This window comes from Acomys minous (genome assembly GCF_964271855.1).
Source record: "Acomys minous genome assembly, chromosome: 11".
NCBI classification, from domain to species: domain Eukaryota; kingdom Metazoa; phylum Chordata; class Mammalia; order Rodentia; family Muridae; genus Acomys; species Acomys minous.
The window spans coordinates 108158070-108181931 of NC_140492.1; the positions used below are offsets into that span (position 1 = coordinate 108158070).

A 23862-nucleotide genomic window follows, 5' to 3' on the forward strand; every position below is an offset into this window, starting at 1 on the left:
GCCTGCAGACACCATGAGTAGGGAGACATGGGTGGGGAATTCAACTAGAAAACAATAGTTAGGATGGTGGAGCGCTGCAATACCCCTATAGCAGCATTCAGTTCTTTAATAGCACAGTGCTAACTGCAGGGAGCAGCCAGGCTCTCATACAGAACACGTCTCCTGTTACTCTCCTTCCTTTTTTTTTTTTTTTTCTGTTTATTCTGTGGATTCTTGATGAACCAAGTCTCTCAACACACACATATACACACACACAGAGAAAGAGAGAGAGAGAGAGAGAGAGAGAGAGAGAGAGAGAGAGAGAGAGAGAGAGAAGAGAAGAGAAGAGAAGAGAAGAGAAGAGACAGAGACAGAGACAGAGACAGAGACAGAGACAGAGACAGACAGACAGACAGAGACCTAGACAGAGACAAAGAGATAGAGGGAGAGAGAGAGAGAAAGACAGAGAGAGAGAGAGAGAGAGAGAGAGAGAGAGAGAGAGAGAGAGAGGAGAGACAGAAACAGACAGAAACAGACAGACAGAGATCTAGACAGAGACAAAGAGACAGAGGGAGAGAGAGAGAGAAAGACACACACACACACAGAGAGAGAGAGAGAGAGACAGAGAGAGAGAGAGAGAGACAGAGAGACAGAGAGAGAGAGAGAGAGAGAGAGAGAGAGAGAGAGAGAGAGAGAGAGCTGTATTTTTATGTTAAGGACAATGGAGAAGGACTAAGAATGATGAAAGATTTAAGGCGTCTTGGGGTGGGGTGCTGCCTTTCACTTATGGCTTGACAGAAGACGTAGAGAGAGACAGATCGTTGAGCTGGCATGACGCCCCAGCTGCTCCGATCTGTTTTGCCATTGCTTCAGGAGGACCGTTTTCACCATGATTCCTGGAATTGGCTCATTTCTCTCCCTCCCCTCCTTGGCCTCCTAACAAACCTTTTCAACCTTAGAAACACCCACGTGGTCCTCCAGATAAGCTTGAAACATTTCCTCCAGCATGGAAATTTCCAGAACTAAAAATTAAAATCAAGTAAAATTGTAGTCGGTGCCGTTTGGTGAGCTGCCTGTCCTTTTTTTTTGGGCCCCATCCTGTTAGGTGAGCAGGTAGCATCAGTCTCACATAACAGAGGAGGAAAACTGAGCCCGAAGTGACTTAAGTGGGTCAAGGTCACACAACTAGATTTGAAACCAACGTGCAAACAAACCCTGGGTTCCCTCTTCAAAGCAGGCATTACCAGCTGATCATTTTGCTGGAGATTTGTTTACATGTTTACCTACCCTGTGCCGATGTGTTAATTTCCTAATAGCAGATAAATTGCCTTTCTTGGAATGCTTTCTTAACATGTAACATTAAGAATATATTTTTAAAAGCCAGGCATGGTGGCGCCCACCTGTAATCCCAGCACTCAGGAGGCAGAGGCAGGTGGATCACTCTGAGTCTGGTCTACAAAGTGAGTCCAGGACAGCCAAGATAACACAGAGAAACCCGGTCTTGAAAAATCTTTTTTAAAAAAGAATATATTTTAAAATTTACTTATTGATATTCTTTGCTCTACTTTGTTCTACAGGGTAAAATCCCTGACCCTTGTAGGAAGCTACACGTGATGTGTCCATCATGGAAACTAATGCCTGTTATGTCTGCCAATCAAAAACTGCTAAATATCTAGAACAAACAACTGAATGGACACATGAACAAATGCATGTAGCAGAAGATCGAAGAGCTACCTCTTGCAAACAATACTTATAGAAAACGTTTATTCTCCCATTGACTATATTAGAAAAAAATTATTACATTTCTATGAAATGCCCTACCAACATCAACAATCGTGATCTGTCACATCTGTACCCAAGGGCATCTCATCATGTGTGTGGTGTGAACTAGGGCTGGCTTTTACATTGTGCGCAATAATGGTCCCGAGGCTGTACAACAGACAGTTATACACAGAGACAACCTGATTCAGACAGCTGTTATAGAGTTTGAACCTGGGCCTTAAGCTTTATAGTGTGACCTCAGGGTCTACACATGAACTCCATTTGGTAGTCTTTTGAGGGTTTCCTGAGTTTTGAGCTACTGAACTCTGCCCGCTCAACAGTAAACTTCCAAGTTCCATGTAGCCTTATACTGAAAAAAATAATAAATGTGTAAATCATATAACCAGCTTATATGGAGAGGACAATTTGCTTTGCCTATGTTTCAGTTAATGGTCAGCTGACCCTGTTGTCCTTGGACCACACTGAATGGAATGTTAGGTCCGAAACATGTGATGCAGGAAAAAAAAAGCTAGCTAGTTCATGTCAGGGAAGTGACAAGAAAAGAGGAAGAGACCTTGCTCTCACAATTTTTTTGGAGGGCAAAGCCCTATGACCTAAACCTCCCACTAAGCTCCTTCTCTGGGTATATCTCAGTGACCCAAAGCTCCCACTAAGCTCCTGCTCTGGACATAGCTCAATGACCTAAACCTCCCACTAAGCTCCTCCTCTAAAAGTTTTCACCTCTTTTTTATAGCCCTACTATGGAGGCTTTAGCACAGGAACTTATATTTGGTAGCTAAAAACATTGATAGCATGTGGGGGTACCGTGGTTTTGTTAAGGAAAACCCATGTCCTGGATTTTGGGGTTTTATTTTTGGGTAGGGGATTGAGGTTGGGATATCTGTTGGCTTGCTTTCTCTTGAAAATCCAACAACAAGAAAAACTTAGCGATACTGAGAATATTAAATTATTTCTTCTGTAACAGCTCAATTCTACATCAGATGTTAACACAAAAGGAGAGATAGGGGAGTAATGACACTGACTCCAGTTCTAATCCAAACAACGCAGGGTGAAACCAGCTTTTCCTTTCATCTTATGTGGGGGGAGGGGGAGAAACGTGTCATAAGGCCAACCCATATGAATCCAATCTGTTTGGCTCTTTCATCTATGCAATGACATTCAGACACCAGAAAACTGTATCAGGAAACTAGTCAGTATTTCAATACCATCATATAGGCTTGAGTTTGTAGACAACTCAACAGCTTCAAAAACTGTATGTCCTAGGTTGGTGAAACAGTTTATGCAGCTCCGGTGCCCCCGATTTGATCACTTGCTCTTGGTGGGAAGGTCCAGCGGACACACAAAGGAAGGGGAAGCAGGCTATCTGTGGTCATATGATAGAGGAAGAGGTCCCCTTCTGTCAGAGGTCTAGGGAAGGGGAATAGGGCAGAAGAGGGAGAGAGGGTGGGGAAGGGAAGATACAGATACAAGCCAAAGGATAACAACTAGGATGTAATCAGAATAAATTATAATCAGTTAAAATTTAAAATAAAAACTGTATGTCCTTATAGCTTCCTCCCGTCATCCCTCCCTCTCCCCTCTCTCTCCCTCCCTCCCTCCCTCCCTCCCTCCCTCCCTCCCTCCCTCCCTCCCTTCCTTCCTTCCTTCTTTTATTCTTTTTCTTTTCCAACTTGACCTAAGCTAGAGTTATTCAGGGAAGATGGACCTCAATTGAGAAAATGTCTCTTTTAGATTGGGCTGCGGGTAAGCTCGAAGGACATTTGTTGTTGTTATTTATTTGTTTGTTTTGTTTTATTTGTGTAGCCCTGGCTGCCCTGGAACTCTCTCTGCAGACCAGGCTGTCTTTGAACGTAGCGGTTAAGCTGCCTCTGCCTCCTGAGTGCTGGGACTAAAGGCATGTGCCACCACCTCCTGTCCTAGAGGGCACTTTGTTGATGCAGAATTTCTGTGGGGAGCCCCAGACCACTGTGGGCAGTACCACCCCTGTAGCAGGTGGTCCTGAGTAGTATAAGAAAGCAGTCTGAGCAAGCCGTAAAGAACAAGCCAGTAAACACCACTCCTCTGTGGCATCTGCCTCGGTTCCTGCCTCTAGGTTGCTGACTGGTTTCCTGCCTGGACTATCCTTCATCTTACCCTATAAGGTGAAAATTAACCCTTTTCTTCCCAACTTCCTTTTGGTCGCAATGTTCTATTACATCAAAAGAAAAGCAGATGAACACAGGTTATTCATATCCTTCAACATATTCCTCCTAACGGAACACTTTCTTTTCTTAGCCAGTTTAAGCTGTGCTAAGCGACATCGTGTCCTGGATGGTGTGCAAGTAGTAGAATTTATTTCTCAGAGTTCTTGATCCTGGCACCTCCAAGATGAAGGCATCCATAATTTAATATCTACTGTGGCCCCATTCCTTCATAGAAAGCACCTTCTGGCATGTCCTCCCATAATGCAGGGCACTGCACCTTCCCAAAATCTTTTGTACTGCCATGCTATTAGTCCCAATTAGATCTGTGCCGTCATGACCTGAGATCTCGCACAAGCCCTACCTCTTCATACCATCATCTTCCCTTTATTTTCTTTTATCTTAATTTCCTTTTGTGGTATAAGCACTTATACTAATAGCTACCCTCTTAGCAAAAATTTCAAATATATGATAGTGTTGCTCTCCAGAAGTTATCTATCTGACAAGGCTTCTGTGCCCCTCTGACCATTAGCTTCCCCAGGGCACCTTCCTCCTAGGCCCTGTGACCACAGCCCTGCTTTCTGCTTCTAGAATAACTGACCATTTTAGATTCTGCAGGCGTACAAGGTCATATAGTATTTGGCTTTATGTACCTGGATTATTTCACATAGCACAGTATCACCCAAGTCCGTCCGTGTTACTGCACGTGAGAGACCGTGTTCATGTTTGTGCTGTTTTGGGTTTCTGTTTTATTGGGGGCTTGGTTTGGCTGTGGTAAAGCTTCTCTGTATAGCTCAGACTGACATCCAACTTGTGACCCTCCTATGTCAGAGGCCTCACAAGTGCTGAGGCGACGGGCGTGTGTCGCCCTGCGTGGCCTAGGATCTTCTCTACTTGTTAAGCCTAAATGGCACTCTAGTCTATGTGTAGGTCACATTTTCATTAGTTCTTGTATTCTTGGACATTGAAACTGTTGCCACAGATTATCTAATATGGCCAATGTCCTAATGAGCGCGAGAAGGCAGGTGCCTTTTAAACTCCAAATTTCAGTATCTTGGGGTGTCGTAGACCAGAATCACCGGAATCAGAACTGCTGCATCACTTTATTTCTTCTTTTGAAAGTAGAGCGCTCTCTGGACATTGCTATAACCGAAGGGCTTATTCTTGGAAATCAGTCTATTTGTTGGAAGGACAGAAAAAAGCCTAGTAACTAAAAAGAGCAAGAGAAGCCAGTCGAGGGGATCATCACTAATGAGGACATTAATTTGAGGGTTGCTAATATTCCGAGTGTATTTTTAATTTTGGCTTAATTAATAATTCAGAACAGAGGGCTTAGTGACACACTCTAATGGACTAACAAACTAGGTGAGATTCAGTCGGAGTTAACAAATCACCAATGTGTGCACAATACTAACAGTTCGCTGCTGCCATGACCTGTTTCCTGCTTGGCGTGTTGATACAGAACACTACAGTGGAAGGTAAATGAACTATAGGATCAAGTGGTAAACTTCATTTAGTCTGGACCAGCACCAACACCTTGTGGCTTCTTTGGGAAGCTGTGTGGAAGATTAGTACACAGCAGACCAATCAAAGCCTGGCTAGATCCATCTGGTATCTAATCCATGGAGTTCACTGTAAGGGTACAAAGGCTGGAAAGGTTATCTTGGCAAACTAGCCCACCAGTTGATTAAACTCATAAAGAATAGGGAAGCATTATCAACATGCAGCAAATTCTGCTGCTTTGAAGGTGCCCAGAGATTTAGCACGCATCCACCCATCTCTTCCCTGTCTCCCTTCTCTCTGTGTCTATGTCTCTATCTCTCTCTGTCTCTCTCTCATTACATGTCACCTCATCTCTTCTTTTCTTTTGACCCCAAGAACAATATTTTTTCACTCTCATGTTTCTTTTCTTAAGGGCAACAGCAACAAAGGCAACCAAAACAAACCTTTGAGTTCTGGCCACAATCCAGGTCAGGTTTTCAGCAGCCTCTTCCTTCCAGTAGCCTTGGAAGTAGCCTTCTTCCCCCTGTCACTGGGCTCTTTGTGTTTCTCTCTGCAGTTCTGCAGGTTACATTGAGGGGTTCCAAATCACAGAGCAAGGACTCATCTGTTCTTTCTCTTTTGCAGTTTTCATTCCCTATAGCCTTGCTACTGCCAAAAACCTTAATTATCTTCATTTTAATCTTTCTTTTAGTTTTTTTTTTCTTTTTCTTTTTTGAGGCAGAATCTGAAATTGACTTGCTCAGGATGCCGATACTCTTTCAGAATAACTTGAGGCACAGAATGGTCAGAGTCTATTTGTGGGTGGTTTTGATCATGGATATGTGGTTTATAGCCTGCCACTTGTAATAGACCACTTCCTAACCTGATTCTGGTTCTGGCCTTGGCTATCTCAAAGATTTTCTAGCTGGTTGATATTTAGACTCATGCCTTGAAATTCAGTAGCCTGAAGGACAACTTCTAGCGGCATTTAGGGAGGAGCCTTAGTAAGGCACTCGCGTGGACTTGGGATGTTGTATATAGCAACGATCAGCTCAGTAGGTAACGAGTTCATTATGTGGCAAATATTAGTGAGTTGTCAGTAGTTGGCAAACAAGGATGAAACCTGTCTCAACAGGAATGTTGAAAGAGGCAGGGCAGTGAAACTTTCGTCTCCCCTGGGAGCGGACTGACTTGCCAGATATGGGCCATCAATCATGGTGAACGTGTTCAAAACAAATCATACCTCTTCTGCAGCTCAATTGTAGTCATCTGCACCACGGAGGTCAATAGGACTGACGAGTCACTTGTGGCCACGTTGGTTGCCAATAGCCTGTGGTTTGGGCAGCATGCCTAGGCAGTCTTGCTTAAGGATGTTTCTCAGGTAGTGGGACTCCATGGGCCAGCTTGAACTGAATCTGAAAGGACAAAAGGGCAGTCTTGTTTATAAGGAATGACATTACGTTACAGCTTTAAAATTGGTTGTCTTAAAAGTTGAATCACTGTGTCAAATGTCTCCTGGAGTTACTTAGTGCCTGGTTGTATAGGTAGATTAAAAGATTGAATTCCTTCTCGTTAACCACATGAGAGTACATCTTGTAAGCAGAAAGTACAAAAGCACCATTCATGTTAGTGTGTGTGTGTGTGTGTGTGTGTGTGTGTGTGTGTGTGTGTATGTTCTTAGTGTCTATAAAGACAATACAGGAATGAGTGTTGGAGTGACAAATCTCCTAGCTATTCATCATCACTGGCCTGGTTTCTCTAAACAAGAATTTGGAAATAATTAGCAAACATGCTAGAAGGTGTAACGAGTACTACAAAGGATCCATGCACATAGCCCTTAACCCAATGTACCCAAGCCTTCTGCAGCACTAGTCTACATAACTTTTTCATGTGTGAGCACACACATGTACACATGCACATAGATACACATATGCCCATATTACTTTTATTTGATGTACTTGAGAAAAAGCTGCACAAGTCATGAACTTTCAGCCCTAAGTCCCTTAAGAACAGGACACTTTTCTAGGTAGCTACAATGTAGTCTCAAATACCTGATGGATTTTGGATATTTTTTTTTTTAGCCTAACTTATTTGTAACACTTAACTCAAGTTTTTAACTTGGGTACTGAATTATGGAAGAAGAAAACTATTGGTCAAAGTGTAGCTCAGATATTCGAAGGGGGGGTAAGGTATTTCATCACTACTATTTCAAGTTTCAGATACACAAAGACACCCCAGTAGATGGGCAGGAAGAGAGTACTGACTCTAGGGACCGATGTGCTTCATAGGCTCATTTAATGAAAATACAAGGGCTGGAGAGATGGCTCAGTGGTTAAGAGCCCTGTCTGCTCTTCCAAAGATCCGGAGTTCAATTCCCAGCAACCACATGGTGGCTCACAACCACCTATACTGAGATCTGGTGCCCTCTACTGGAGTGCAAGCTAGCATGCAGGCAGAACACTGTATACATAAATAAATAAATCTTAAGAAAGAAAATGCAATGATGATATTTCAAGAAAGGGACTACCATTAATTAATAAGGATTACTTGTTTTCTGAAAATTCTATCAGTTAGGATATCTTTTCTTCATTATTTCATTTTTATTTTTTATTTTTTTTTTAGTTTTCTCATACATTACATCTTGACCACTTCCCTTCCTCCCTTGTAATAATCTGTCACTAGTGCTTGAAAGACTGAGTTAGTTTCTACTTAGAAAGCATCATTGCATTGCTCCTTGGCAGTCATCACTTGAGCAGTAGAGCGAACGCTGAAGTGGGTTACGGAGAGAGCAAGTCTAAAGGGTAGCCATTCTAACACCATACCACAGCCGTCTCCTCACGGAAATGGGTAGTGGAACTCTTCCATCTAAATGGCACTCACAGTTCATATTTATTACTTTAAAAATGCAGGCTTACATGGCTATGAACAAATGGACTGATGTTTACACTCCACAACCCACATAGCTAGTTTTGATAACTAGCACTTAAGCCATTTGTCATCCTTCCTCTTGGGAAATGTACACATGTACCTCTCTGTCTATCCAGGCATATCATGCATTGGGGGGGGGGGGGATCCAAATTTGACGGATGGTGCTTCAGAATTTTAGAATGCCTGAAAGAGTCTCTGTAGGAGGAGGATGTGATGCTGTAACAATTTATGAAAGATGGGCGGGTCCCCAGTAACTGCAGTGAATGTTATAGAGGCAGTCCTGGAAAGCAACTTCCAAACTGACCCGCTGACATCAGGAGGGTTCCTCAGGAATGGGCAAACATCAAGCAACAAGTTCACTCTTCCTCATCAACTTTCCTTTCAACAGCCTCAGAGTGCCAGGCTCTAGGATCTACGGATTTAGTAATAATAGCCATGGTCCTGTAACCTCAGATTAACTACATAGAAATTCCTTTGCTCGAAAATGTTGGACGTTTAGAGAAGTATTTGTGCTCTGATCATACATTTACACCATCTCCTTTAATAAACCTTCCAGGCTTGACTTGGATCCACAAGAGATTAGTTTAAAGTTAACATATTTACATATCACCAGAACACTGGGATAAGGGCAAACATGGAAAAAAATCACTTTTAAAGGACCCTCCATCTTTTAATATCTTAACAAAAGCATTTTGCAAGGAGACATTTGTAAACATCTGTGTGCTCCAGTGCATTAGCGAGATGAGGAGCTGTCCCGGAGAAGGAGAAGCCTCTGACAACGAGCATTGTGATCTCCACAGCAAGGACGCCACACTTTACCTCATCACAAGGCTGGTATGAGTTCCAAGCTACTTCAAGCTTTCATTTACTAGATATGGACTCTGTGACCTAACATGGCTGTTCCAGCTCCAGCCATCAAAACCACATTCTAACCACTAAGAAAGAGTTAAGAAACAAGATAAAGCGGACACAAAATACCTGGCCTATATCTTTTAAAGAAAGTTCCTGGAGTTGTCACATAGTCCGTGTGCCATGAATACATACACCAGAACTTAGTTAAGTTAGGGCACTTGAATACAAAAGAGCTGAAATTTTCTTCTATTTGGGATAATTGTGCATTGAAACTTGGAATATAATACAACTGAGGGAGAAAAGCATTAGCTAGAGAAGATGATTAATAGCCGTTGCCTCAGGTTGCTTACTAACAATGTAGCATGCATCTTAAATACTTGATATCAGTTCACAGTGCCCTATGTGTAATGTAATTTATTGGGTGTCCTTTTCCCATGTGAGTATAGTCATGAAGTTTTCGCTTATTTTTGTCGGACCCCTTGATCTGTCTCAGGGGAAAGGCCTAAAGATAAAATATGCTAGAAAAATTAACTTGAATGGCACCTGTCAGTTGATTCCCAACCTTACATGCTCACTAGGAACTGAGAAAAGATAAATTGGAAACAAAAAATAAAAGTGGTTTGCAAGCCCAGCGGTGGGTGGCACATACCTTTAATCCCAGCACTCCGGAAGCAGAATCGCTGTGAGTTCGAGGCCAGCCTGGTCTGCAAAGTGAGTTCCAGGCCAGCCAAAACTACACACAGAGAAACACTGTCTCAAAAAACAAAACAAAACAAAATAAACAAACAAAAAAGTGGTTTGCATTCTCCAAACTAATCCTCTTTGTCTTTTTACAAACTGGTAGCCTCATCTAAATTAGAATCATAGGTACCTTTTGACCTTAGTGCAGAATTCTAAAGTTACACGTGAGAAATAGCTGCGCACCTTAACAATACCATTCTCCAGGACGCATGCCAACATTTGATAGCTGCAAACAGAGACACCCGAAATGAAAAGGGCAGGGAGGTAATTCCTTTACTACAGCTACAATGTCTTGGATTAAGGTAGACAACGGCAACCATTTTGTTTGCAGGAGGCAGACATGCCCCTTAATAGGAAGAATGTATAATCACAGGGCTGTTTTAATGGGGCTTAGAGAAACACTAACACATGATGTAGCCAAATGTTCCTAAAAGTAAGAAGTAATTGCAGCTGTTCCATCATTACAAGAAATTAAAGGCAAGAGCAATTACATCCCCAGTACCAAAAAGAACTTGCTAAATTGCCATTGTTATTGACAAAATGCAGTGAGCTTTCTGATTGCTTTGACCAGCCACATTCTTAAGTTTGGCTGTCCATTTATCTCAAATCACATTAAAGGGCCTTAACTGACTTTGACAAAATAAGTGACATTATTAAGGTTCATTTTAACTCAAGAGTCTTGAGTTTAATTACTAGATTAGAGTTTTCAAATGAGTATAGCTTCTAGATTGCAATAGATCTATGAGCATAATGATTAGTTGTCCCTTTTTTTTTGTTTGTGTGCACAAGAGGGGTATCTAATTCTCATAAGAGAATGCACTGAATGAAAGCTGCATACACAGAGGAAAACACCAGTAGACTGTGGTACCCTGACTCCAAGGAAGATAGACATGGACAGATGAATGATGGGCAGTGAAATGTCCATAATTATGGCGTCTGATTTGACATTTGTAGCAGAATACTTTTTCATGGTCAAGTGGAGTGTTATTCATAATGAAGCTGGGAATAACAGATGCCAATCTGGTAAGTTCCAGACCAGTTAGAATGAATAAACCCCTTATTTATAAAAGGGGGGGGTCACTGATAGATATCTACAAGTAAAACTGGTAATAAGCACAGGTAACCTGAGAGTAAAAGCTCTTACCAGGCGGGGGCGGGGGGGGGAATGCAAAGAAGGATCCCTACACTGGTGATTTCTCTCCCTTGGAATGAAACTTACTCTAATCTGAATTATGAAGTTTGCAGGTCCTGAAAGTCACGTATGTGTTCTTTGAACAGTCCAGGTACTAATGCTCAGACCTGGTATCACACAGCAGTGTCACAGCCTTAATAAGGGGGATAAATGATCCATGTACTTTCAGTGCAGTCATATGCAGCAGGCATTTACTGGACACCTACTCTCTGGCAATCAAAATGAATAAGACGTGGTGCCAACTCTGGAAACCATTCGGGCAATAAATCACTGCGATAAAGGTACCTAGTGATTCAGCGACTTCAGGAACTGACTTCTGATCTGACTGCCGTGCATCAGACACGATGTGTCCATTCGTTCCCCAGGAACCTAGGTGTTTCCCATTCCTCTCACCCTGCACGACGCATCATCAAAAGGAAAAGGCCAATCCACTCCTGGATAAGGCTCTCTCAACCCAGGGCTCCCAGCTTCCCAGACTGTTAACCTGTGCCTTTTCCACTCTAAAACCTGTCCCTGCTATCTGAGTTGTTGATCAAACCGTAGACAAACTGGAGGCTTAGGATGTCTGAGCTAAAAAAAAAAGTCCTGTTCAGTCAGATAAATAATCTGAGAGCGATATCCACAATTAGTGCTCTTACTTACGATTTCAAAAACCAAAAGACTAAATGTGTCATTCCAGTGATGGATGGATAATAACAGCATCTCAGGGAAGAGCACAGTGATGCAGTGAGCTTTTGACATATTGGTTTTCAAGTCCCAACATGCTTTAGTTGCCTACACATAGAATTCATAAAGTTACAGCATTCTGAGCATTTACTATTTTTCAGGCATTGACACTTTATATTCTGAATCTTATTTAATAATCAGAAACACTCCATGTTGTTCCTATACTGTTTTTGTCCATTAACAAAGGAGAAAATAAAGGTGTGTAAATTAAGTCTCTCATAGGAGCACCTCAAGCTTGTATTGTGTCCATTACATTACATTAAGTCTAGAGACAGGGGTCACCTTATTCCATCACCTGACATGCTGAATGGCGCCTTCCTACATGGGCAGATCTCCCTTCATCAGTTAGTGCAGTCAGGACAACTCTCACAGGCACCTCCAGAGGCTCATCTCCCAGAGTCTAGACCTCATCAAGTTGACAACTGAGTGTGACTGACTGTCACACAAGTGTGATAAGGCCACCAGAGGAAGGTCAAGCTGAAGTGGGAGAGGGAGGCTTCCCTCCCTTACACCGAGGCTTCTGCTGTAGACAATTTGGGGACCTGAAGGAAGAAGACACTGCTTTGTTCACAACATGCGAGAGGCCTAGAGCTAGGAAGATGTGCTGCTGTTCCCGTGGAGCAACATTGTCCCCTAGACCCTCAGCAAGCTACAAAATCTGACATAATGACATCCTCCCGGGGAGTGACAGCTGGGTCCCATGACCTTCACTAACATTCTGCTATCCTAACTACACATGAACTTCTTCAGAAGCCAGCCAGTTGTCCCCTTGTCACGCAGTGCCTCTAGACTGCGAACTTCTGAATGCCAAAGATCTTCTGATAATAGCTCTGTCTGTGGAGCATCACGTAGGAGCCCACGTCCTCTGGACGGTCAAGAACCCTTTATTGAGGGAGAACGAGTGAAGCAAACATTTCAATAGAGAGGGGTGGATCATTGTCGAACTTGGTCTGCAGAAAGGGCTTGCTCCTAAGGAAAACAAAACCCATGCTGCAAATTCCCTTCAACTCCCGAATCTCTTCCCCTGAATCACCTCCCCAGTGTCCCCCTCCCTCGGTGACTTAAAGCCCAACTTCCTCCACCCTGGGCCTTCCGGCCCCTCCTGTGACGAGCGTGTCATCTGCGTCATTAGTGGCTAAGCAGGGCTTTCCTCTAGGGAACTCTCACATGAAGGAAGCCGGCAATGAAAGGCAGGAACATGATCAACTGGAGGACCCAGTGGTGAGTGAAAGAAAAATAAATCGAAATGTAAAAAGTAACTTACTGTGGCCAAAAATGTAGACAGGGCCAACAGGAAACTTGATATCAAGTTTCTGTGGATGAGCAAGGCTGGTCACAAGGGTCAACGCTAGAGGGGCTTTGCACCAACTTGCTGAAGTTTGGATGAAATCCATATCATTAAAAAAAAATCTAAGAATGTTGAGTTGAGTAAGGACACATATTTTTACTATTGGTGAGATCCTTTGGGAATATATAATTACATAATGGGTACTGAAAGAAGAAATGACCCCCAGAAATATAGGGAATAGTTACTTTTTAAGATTGTTAGGAACTTCAGCGAACAGGGGCAAATAGAATGCCCTACTTTCCCTGTTTGTTGATTCATGGGAGGGTTAGTATACCAGGATGACTCTAGGAAACAGTGAGCCTTGGTCTGCTGGGTCATAGATCATCATTAGGCCATATGAGTTGAGTATTTTGGGTCAGTTTTTTGTTTCTTGCAGCTGACCTCATGTGAAGTCCAGTGACAGCTGAACTCACTTGGCCAAGGCCACTCTTCAGCAATTGCTGAGGCCTGAAAAAGAACCTGTCTCTTGACTTCAAATCGAATAGCCTTTCATTGACCCATAATAGTATTCCACATGCAAGAGGCACCTTTTTCTTTCTTTCTTTCTTTCTTTTTCTTTTTCTTTTTTCCTGAGACTGCTATGTTTATTAGTCTTATCTCAGACTCCCAGATTTTATGTTCCTTTCTGCTTCAGCCTCCTGAATGCTGGGAACACATGTGTGTGCCACCATGCATGACAATAATGTTTCATTTTTCTACTTTGAATTTATCAGCTCTCTGTGGGGATTTGCTGAAATACTACTCTTAGGATGTTTTTCATTAACTGGTACTATTCGATGAAGACAGTTGACAGAAGCAGGAGGCTTAGGCCAGTGAGACGGATCCACGGGCAAACTTCTTGCCACACACATACAGAGGTCTGAGTGTGAATCGCCAGAACCCTATAGACACGTGGATGTGGATACACACATGTGTGACCTCACTGTGGAGGTGGAGATGGAAACAAGAGAATCCCTAGAAACATTCGGGCCTGGCCTAGGAAGGAGCAAACAGCTAGAGACTGTGTCTCAAAGAGACGGCAAAGAACAGTACCTGAGGTTGTCCTTGGACTTCTACACATAGGCCATGGCAAACATTTGTCTCCGTGTGTTTCACATAGACAAATATGCGAGAGAAAGAGAGAGAGAGAGAGAGAGAGAGAGACAGAGACAGAGACAGAGACAGAGACAGAGAGACAGACAGACAGAGAGGCAGCAACACAGAGAGTTAGAAAGACGGCGACAGGCTGTTAGTTAGTGTCACTATTGTGGTGATAAAACACTATGACCAAAAGCAACTTGGTTGAAGAAATTTGTTTTTTTTTTTCCTTGCTCAAGCTTCCATCTTAATGTACATTATTAAAGGAAGTTAGGATAGGAACTCAAGCAGGGCAGGACCCGGGAGGCAAGAGCCCATGGAAGAGGCCATGGCAGAGTGCTGCTTACTGGCCTGCTATTCCTGGCACTCTCAGCCTGCTTTCTTGTGAAACCCAAAACCAACAGCCCAGGGATGGCCCTACCCACGATGAACCCTGACCTTCCTTCCGTATCAATCACTAATTGAAGAAAATGCCCTTCAGGCTTGTCTGCAGCCTCAGCTTCTAGAGCGTATCCTTAGCTGAAGATCCCAGGCTTCCTTCTCCCAGATGAGTCTAGCTTGTGTCAAGTTCACATAGAACCAGCCAGCACGCTAAACACACACACACACACACACACACACACACACACACACACACACACACACACACGTGTGCGGGGCATGACCACTAAAGCCTATGCTCTCAATTTTTGTTTGTTCCATCAGTATTTAACTTTTTTAAAAATGTAGAAATGTCTAAAAGCTAAATGTTACCTTAATAATTTAACTACGGGAACTTGAGAAGACAAAAACCTAGCAAGTTGGCCAATACTCCGACAGTCTGTTCTGTTCTCTACAATCCCACAATCCCACTGGCCAGAACTGTAGTTCCAGCAACCATTTCTATTCACTCATTTATCCGGTCTCTGAATGTGCTGGCTTTTTATAGCCTTGTAGTGAGTGCCCTCTGCTTTATACACCCAGCTGGCACACCCTATAGTGCTCCAAGGAAACTCACAAATGCATGGAAAACTATTTATAAACTCATACTTGGTAGACAGCTTACACCACAGGGTGCCTATGCTTTACTTCTCATGGGAAGGAAAGATATAGAGGGGAAATGTGTTACAAAGGGAGTAAGGAAACACAAGAATAAACTTGCATTCATCAAACAAGCTAATTCGGACCTTTATATACTTCAAATTCAACCTCATGGGTCAAATCAATACTTTAGCAGATTAAGTAGAAAAGAAAACAACACAGTGAACTGCACATTATAAGGATAAATATTATTTCATATGAAGTTCCCCCCTCTCTCTCCCCACCTCCCCCCCCCCGTGTGTGTGTGTGTGTGTGTGTGTGTGTGTGTGTGTGTGTGTGTGTATTATCAGCCCTCACACATCTTCAAAAACGAATACACACAATGAAGAATAGTATTCATTATACCTGCATTGTTTCTCCAATGTTAAGCAAGTTATCTATCTATGTCACAGTATAGAATATATATATATGTTTATGTTAATACATCAGCATATATACATACATATTTGCTTTAATATCTTGCTTTGAATATATATTTACTTTGCATAATATACATGTATATTTGTATTATTCCTTTTTTCTCTTAAACTGAAATCTATGGCTTATTAGAGACTCTATTAAAATTTGACATGAATATAAATGTATACGTATTTATACACACTCAAAAAACAAAGAAGTCACTTATAGTAATAGCTACTGCCACCTAACTTTAAACAACTACAACAATTACAAGATTCCTGTACATGATTTTATAGCAGCGGTCCCCACTCAAATATCTTCCAAAATGAATACAGTTAACAATAGTGTTCATTGTGCCTCCAATTTTAAGCAAATCACCTGTGTCGTGGTACAGAATATACATATGTAAGTTTGTGCGCACACATCTGCGCCTCACTGACAAATATAACCCACTCCATCTCACTTAACCCTTCCCAGCCCTGTATGAATGAGTGGGGATGTCAGAAGGCCGTCGCAACACTTGGCAGAGGTTGAGTTCTCCATGACAGTTACTTGTCGGGGGAATCTCAAAGGGGTGCCGAAAGGCTGAGCTGGGGCCTGGGGCTCATGAAGACAGAACATTCCTCAAGATATTGACTCTTTCCAAGAGAAATCGTGCTAATTGTTGCTTCCTATCAGTAGCAAAAGTGCATACCCAAACAAGATTGTTTTTTTTTTTTTTTAGTATTGTGTTTTAGAAAGAGTCGAGGGGCGATGGATTGTTGTACTAGGCAGCTCTTATGCGTTACATGTAGTAGACTTGACGCACGTTTTACAAAAAAAATTGCACACTGGAACTTAAGCAAGACCAATTAAAAAGAAATAAGGACATAGATATATGATTTTTTTAAAAATCAAAGTTGGTCTTAAAGACCCAATAAAATGTATGGAAATGGCCAGAGTAACTTTCTAGGGTATGTGTTTTGGGGTCTCCCTGTACAAAAGAGCAAACTAAGATACAGAGAAAATTCTTCACCCAAGCTTTCCACGTAAGGCTGGCTCACCAAGCTGCTGGTCCAACCTAACGCTCTGTGGCCCAGGACAGCAGCACTAAAGGGTGCGCCTCCAGGAGTCCACCTCTCTTTGCCCCTCCCCCTCCTGCTTCTTAATGTCCCTCCTGTCTCTTTTCTGTCTTAGCTCCCAGAACTCCCAGTGCACTTTCCTAATGCCCACGCTATCCATTAGCTGGAGGACACATGTTTATGTTCTCAACGTTATTTCCCTCCTCTCCCAGGAAGGAATCTCTTCCACTCATTTACCAGCCTTGAGTATAACCCGTATCCGGCCTCCAGAAATGTCTTCTATTTGGAAACAGTGCCACGCTGAGTCCGTCCTCCTATAGCCGCGCAAACCACAGACTCTGTTGCAGACTTTCATCCAGGACAACCTCTGCCTTGTTCTCTGTTCACTCAGACTCAAATTCCTACCCGCTTGCTTCCCCTGCTCCGAACTCTAGCAGCGCTCCCCAGCTGAGGGATGTAGCCGCCACCACTGCACACTGTCAGCAGACAGCGGCTGATCTTGTGTGGGATTTTTCTCAGCAGGATATTGTAAGGTCTTTCCTAGGTCTAGGCCACTGAATCTTCCATGTTCTCAAATTTCACAGCAACTGGCACCTCTTGGAGAAGCTGTAAATATGGGTTGGCCTTTGGATTCTTCTTTAAAAAGAGAGACTGGAGAAGGAAAGAGGGAGGAGCATTGTATTATACTTCTCAATAGCATACATCATGAAGGCAGGAAGAGCCAAGCACAGTTATACATATAAGTTTATAATCCTGCCTAAGCCAGAGGCTGAGGTGGGCAGATGATTCAAAGCTAGCATGAACAATATAGAAAGATCTTATTTCAAAATAATATACACACACAATGTGTGCACGAATGCATGCATGCATGCATACATGCATACATACATACATATGGCTACAAAGGCAGAAGGGATGGAAACTTAAAATAAGATGCCCAGTATGTAGAAACCGATGAGTCACATGATTGTGTTTATGTTGTGGACTTATTTGACATATGTGTCATAGGGCCATATTCTTGGCGTTTTGAGACAGGGTTTCTCTGCGTAGCCTTGGCTCTCTTGGACTTGCTTTGTAGCCCAGGCTGGCCTTCAATTTGCAGAGATCTGCCTGCCTCTGCCTCCCTGAGTGCTGAGATTATAGATGTGAACCATGGTGCCCAGCATAGGACATAGTTTAAGGTATGTTTATTAAGAGATGAATATGGACATTGGTGGAAAAATACTCTGAAGGTTACGTGATATTTGGCAAGTGACACTAGCTGAACTATAGAGAGTTATCTAGCTTTTGATTGGTTCATATCCATTACAAATCCTGAAAAGCAGCCACGGCAGGGATTTCCCAAGCTTCTTTAGCCAGCCAATTACCTCTCTTAGCAAGACTACTGTAAAGGTCTGGTTTCCTGGCACATCCTTTGGGAAATGTTTGCAGTGGTCCTTCTTGCAAGTGATGCTCAGTTGTGACCTGTCCTGTACCCTGATCATATTTTCATGTATAGAAACTGTCTTTCTGAGGCTCTGATCATAGTCTATATGGTTTTCTTTTCTTTTTTCTTTTTTGTATGTATGCATCTGTGTTAAGTACATGTGAATGTGGGTTTATCATGCATGTGTGCATGTGGAGGTCAGTGTGCACATTGAGTGCCTTCCTTGATTGATCTCCACATGGTTTCCTGTGGCACATACTTTCACTGAATCTGGAGCACACCAAAGCAGCTATTCTGGCTAGGCAGTTTGCCAGGGGACCTATGTCTTTTCCCAGCAAGTGCTGGGATTTCAGATGAGCTAGCAAACTCACCTAGATTTTATGTAGATTCTGGAGATCTGGGGTTCTGGTCTTTATGCTTCCATGGTAAGAACTTTGTCCACTGAGTCATATCCACAGCCCTGGCCTTAGCAATTCTGAAAGCTGAAGACTTTGTCTACTAAAAAGCCCCAGTCTTTTTGGAATAGTGTGTGTGTGTGTGTGTGTGTGTGTGTGTGTGTGTGTGTGTTCCTTAACATGCCTCCATTGCCTTAAATGGAGTGATTGTCTTTTGGTATTACTCTCCTTTCAATGTCTTACAGTGAAAGAGGTTTCATCGCAACACAGAGATTTGTGAAATAATTAAAAAAGAGGGCAGATCCTGATTCTTCATAAGTTTCTGGGGGAAGTTTTGATTACAATAATTGCCTTCCCTTCCCTAGACATAAATATTCACCTTGAAGTCCTTGGTGACTTCACGGAGGTCAGTGAACACTTTTAAGATTTTTTTTAAAGCCATATTGATTATATGAATTTATACTAAGTTTCCTGGAGACATTTGAATCAGATTCTCCACAGATTTATTAGGCTTCAAAAAAAAAAAAAGTTAAGAAGCGCCGTGCCTTTTAAATTGAACAGATATCAGAAAGTACATCTTCCATCAATGACCCCTTGATGGACAGTCATTTAAGATGGTGTGCCTGCCCTGTGAGAAGGCAAGTCAAAGCTGAAAAGGGTGGTATACATTAGATAGGTATGAATAAAGTTTGTGGTGAAAACAAACACAGACAGAGCATAGCTCAGAGTTATAGAGGCAACAGGATTACGTTTAGTACTGAGATGTCATGTTTAAGGAAGGTGTTATCAAAGGTGTGGGGCTTGGAAAAATCTACCCATGTGCATGCGTGGGCGGAGCTTGAGGGTAGGGAAACAAATGGGATTGAGATGGTGGGAACGAAACTGGAATAAAATGAAATGAAATAAAATGAAATGAGAACAGAGTAATGGCATGGGAAAGGAGGTAGGGCTGAGTTCGTTGTGTTGAACGAGGGATAGAAAGTCAGTTATAACTGTTAGAAGGTAAAAGTGTGCACTCAGCTGGATCGTAAGATTGGCAGGATGCCCACTACATCTTCAGGAGAATCCCCTTCTTTTGGTTTTGCTTCAGGGTAGCACAAGACTTTATATGACATTTGGCTATTTCCACCCAAGTTTCTTGCCTCCGTATTAATTACTATGTAAATTCTAATTTTCACTGCCAAGATCATGCTGTATGTGTATGATAATCTGTCATTTAGATTTTATTTTTCATATTTAACTAGCAGAACACTGATTTGCTTGACTTTGCCTAAGTTCTAGAAATGTTTCTTCCTGATGCTCTTCATCAACACACACACATACACACACACACACACACACACACACACACACACACACACACATACACACACACACACCATGGGGGAGGGGAGATACAAAATAGATAAATATGAATATATACATACATGTTCAGACTATATTGCTGCTTGAATCTGACCTGGAAAAATATTCTTGTTTCAAAACAAGGATACTTATTGATTATTTGCACATAACTGTCTTCTAAAATCCTATAAATGCTAGGATCTACCCTAGACATTTTTTTTTTAAGCCTAGGTCCAGGTCCAGAAAGTCACAGGGACAAAAGCTAGCAACACTGTGTCCAAGCTGACCAAATGAGGAGGTGTAGTTGTAGACATGTGAGTTAACAAACCAGTTCTGTAGAAGAAAACGCAGGCATTGCCCGGTGTCCAGCCTACCTGGCACACTGTGCTTCCAAGTAAGAAACATGCCACCTCAGGCCCCTGAGTGGTTCCAGAAGTCAGAGCACTGAATTCTGGGTAGCCGGTAACTGCCCTGTGTGTCTGTGTGCACTCCCCACATCTCCTCGTGTGCTTCTTCCCCCACCCCCCCATAGGGGCCCTGGTGATAAATGCACTCACTGTCCAGTCCCAGGGGATGTGCCAACCAATCACAGGCAATGGGCTTCTGTGCAACAGCAGAAACTGTGCCTTAAAACCGGCTCCGGGGTGCTTCTTCTCCATGCCCACAGGCATTTACAGTCTTGTTGGGGGCATGCCAGGTAACACTGCAATGGCAGAGTTTAGAAAGCAAGCTCTCTGTGGGCATAAACATGATGCTAGCGTAAGTAGAAGGGATCTTGTACACCAAGCTCATGACCAAAGATCGTGGCATGTGGAAAACAAACAACGTTTACGCAAGACCTTTCTGGTCTTCTGAAGACCTGTGTCCTGAGAAAAAGTGAACCCAGGAAGATGCTAAGCTATTGCATCCATGTAGAAATGAACTGGTGAGGATCTGATTACAGTGGGTTAATTGTAGAAATTACCAAAAAAAAAATTGCTAAGTGTACCTGTTAAGTATTAATTGGGAATTAATTGCCAATGTGGTAAGAGTGGGGTGGAGATAGGCAGAAATGAATATACATACATCAATAGTTTTATTGTTTTAAATAATTTGCATCTTGGTTTTAAATATAAAATGTTCACACCGTTTCATGATTGGGCTCAATGAAAGTTAGCAAACTGTGCCTTATACACACTGGAATGTGAAGACTCTTATTTATTTAATATCCTGTGTTTATAGTCGCATACCTGTCCACCGAGTCCCTAACCCAGATGTATGATCCCAACTGGCCCCTACTCCAATTCCTTGTGGAGAAGCCCACCCCTTCCCGCACTGAGCATAAAAGGCTGGGCTGCTTTTTTGCCATTGCACGGTGGTGGTCATTTGTCCTTGAGACAGCAACTCAGAGTTTCATGACCTCAATCCCGTTCTTGCAGACAGGAGAAAGGGAAATTCTATAGTATGCAGTTATCACATAAGCCGAATCTCTCTCCCTCTCTCTTTTCCCCTCTCTCTCCCTCCCCCCCTCCCTCTCTCCCTTTCTTTCTCCCCTTTTTACTCTCCCTCTTCCATTTCCCTCACTCGGATTATTGTCCTACCTTACTTTGCAGAAGGAAGTAACTTGAGAGATAGTTTTTAAGAAGAGAGAGCCAGTTTCCTCTGGAGTGATAGTAGGCAAGTCCTTGTATTCATGTATAGCAAACAGACAACCAAACACCTCTGTAGGATTTTTTTGAGACAGGGTGTCACTGTGTGGCCCTGGCCTGGAACTCACTTTGTAGACCAGGCTGGCCTTTAACTCACAGGGACCCACCTGCCTCTGCCTCTGCCTTCCTGGTTCTGAGATTAAAGGTGCATGTCAGCATCCTGGCTGCTTTCAAGGCAAGGATTGTCTTAGATTAGAGTAATGACCAAAGAAGCAAATGGTCTTATAAACTGATTGTACGCTAACATAAATATCTCCAAAAGTCATCTTCTCATCAACTGGTCTTCCCTCCTACAATCCCATGTGCTATACAACCCTACAGTTTTTCATCTCACACAGAAGAAGTTCCCAGGTCACACAGTCTGTTGTGTAACTCAGCAGCTCCTGATCCAGAAGATAGCCCAGCGCTCCTACCTACTGACCCCCAAGATTTCCATAGCCAGGGTCTGCTGATGTGTCACATCCCTCAGATCTTTCCAGGCTCCTTTCCCCCTGAGCAAGGGTTTCTGGGACAGTTCACTGTCTTCCTCTCTGCACGTGCACACTTCTTGTCCATAGGCCCGGGTGTTTGCTGCCCTCTTCCCTTCTCTTCTATGCATTAGTTATTTAGCATACCATTGTGAACCAATGCCTAGCCAAACCACAAGGGCCACAGATGGGAAGAGTGGATGTAGGTAAGGAGGGCGTGGCCAGCTGAAGTTCACGAAGGCAGGAGCCTGTGGCATCACACCCCATGGAGAAGTGGCTGACGTTCATTTGGCTCTCTGCTTTTCACCTTTTTCTTTCAGTCTGAGGCCCTGACTGATAGTCTAAAGCTATGCACACCCAAGAAGGCGCCTAGCCATTCAGTTAATTCTTTCTGAGAGGGCCCTCATAGACTAACCTAAAGGTGCGCCTCACCAAAGCCCTGAGTGGTTTTGACAATTTACATTAACCATCATATTCTGTTTCTTTCCCCAGGATTAAGGTTTCCTTGTTCCACTTGTGCACAGTATGACTTGAACATCCTTTCCTCCCCCCCCCCCATGGCCCATGAGCTTCCTTCCTTTTTTTTTTTTTTTAACTGTATGCAATGCTAAACGTGCCATCCGTGATGCCTTTGAATGGATAAGGGACACACTCCTACAATCACTGTGTTTCTGTGAACTCTAATACAGCTCATGACACATAACGCCTTATAAATGTTGACTTATTGATCAGATTAGAAGTTACTAGAACTCGATCCATTTGCAAAATTCTACTAGAGCATATGTCAAAAATAAAAAATAAAAACCATCATAGCTAGTGAGAAATAGGAGAAAATACTCACAAAATTATACACTTCTTCACTTTGAATTTATTTTTGAAGTACTAAGTGAAAGTTTATATATTTTATATGATTTAAAAATACTTCAAAACAAGAACTTGATGCCAGAAATATCCTAGGAATTGAGGGCAGCTTGCCACCGGCTTCAACACGTTGCATGTACCCACTGAAAGGGAATCCACGCCCTTCATGTACTTCCCATCAGATAAAATGCATAAAAGGGGGAAAATGTGTCAGCCAAAGTTAGAGCTAACCTGCACAGATCTTTTCCTGTAGCAGACCCAAGGAATGTAGGCTCACACGCAAGGCAGAAGTCTACCTACTCCCTGCACCATCAATTCTTCCCTCAGGAACAAAGGGCATTTAAGTAGGGGAGTTGGCTGAGGAAAAGCTGGAATTAATTAAAAAGGCATGTTTGAGCATTTTCTCTTAGAAGCTGTCTGATGTATTTGTTTTAATTTAAAAAACAATCAGAGTCAGCTGTGATTGTTCCGTGTGCATTTTTAAATGGAGTAGCAAATGGTACCCAAAGTTTGCTTTGCTTTGCTTTCCACCCCCCACCCCCCACCCCCATCTCTCACCTGTTCTTTAGCAGTAGGCTTCTCTAGGAATAGCGACAGACTCCCACAGACCTTTAACCTCACAAATATTGACAAAGAAACTAGCTATCATTTACCAAGTTTCATGTCCCGTAGCGCGGATCTTTTTTTTTTTACCTCACAGTAAGTTGTGGGTAAGAGTAATGGGTCCAACATTTCACAAGAAAACAACTACAGCCTCTAGCCAACTGCTGTGGCTCCGAGCTGACGGTGTTTTTCCCTTTCAAAGACAAGCTGCTGTTTCAGCATCCTCTCCTGGAGCCGTTTGGCAAGATTTC

At 42.8% G+C, this 23862-nt stretch overlaps 1 protein-coding gene and 1 long non-coding RNA gene across 15 annotated transcripts in view; one reads left to right on the forward strand and one right to left on the reverse strand.

Moving 5' to 3' along the window:
* PDE4D (phosphodiesterase 4D) overlaps positions 1-23862 on the forward strand; it is a 1423826-nt gene that overhangs the window by 1346443 nt on the left and 53521 nt on the right. The window lies entirely within an intron of this gene.
* On the reverse strand, positions 5848-22266 carry LOC311608742. 2 transcript variants are annotated; one of them, XR_014783122.1, is made up of 4 exons: positions 22094-22266; positions 20550-20726; positions 17233-17478; positions 5848-6838 (listed from the first exon to the last, which is right to left on the reverse strand). It is a non-coding gene; the product is annotated as an uncharacterized lncRNA (long non-coding RNA). The 2 variants fall into 2 exon arrangements; XR_014783121.1 differs by lacking the exon at positions 17233-17478.